The sequence below is a fragment of the Galeopterus variegatus genome, unplaced genomic scaffold (assembly GCF_000696425.1).
Source record: "Galeopterus variegatus unplaced genomic scaffold, G_variegatus-3.0.2 Scaffold28284, whole genome shotgun sequence".
NCBI lineage: Eukaryota > Metazoa > Chordata > Mammalia > Dermoptera > Cynocephalidae > Galeopterus > Galeopterus variegatus.
Genome location: NW_007754395.1, coordinates 4,033 through 4,626, shown reverse-complemented (window position 1 = coordinate 4,626; position 594 = coordinate 4,033).

Genomic DNA, 594 nt, shown 5'->3' with positions numbered 1-594 from the left:
AGAATTAATTATTTTAGTCAGTGTTTTCCTGGTTTTCTAGAAGAACTTCAATCTGCTTTGTCCAATAGTAGAAATAGGACTTAGAGGGGAGACTCAGTCCTTGAATCTGGCACATGTGGACTTTTAGCTTGTGATTGTGAAGTGGAGTGAAGTAATTTGATAGCGATATGGTATGGGTACTCTCTGTAAACTTCATACTGCAAACTTCATAAGTATTGGAAAAGTGGACAAATATCGTAGAAAGTGTTATGCCACTGTCCTTGTCATTGTTTAGGCACAGGCTGTAGAATGATCTGGTCAGATCAGCAGACACTTATTGAGCATCTGCTGTGTGCCAAGCTTTGGGGACATGGAGATGAATAACACATGATTCCTGTCTCCAAGGAGCTTGATATCTAATAGAAAAACACAGGCATGTAGTGATATTTCAGTACTAGAGTGAGTTCTCTGGTTAAGGTATGTACATAAAACTGTGGAGATACAAAAGAAAGGGGACTTTAGCCCAAACTGAGAAACTGAATCCCTGCTGTAGGTGAGAAGATGGACCAGGTGATCCCTAAGATCCTTCCCAACATTAGAACTTTAGAGTTCCTC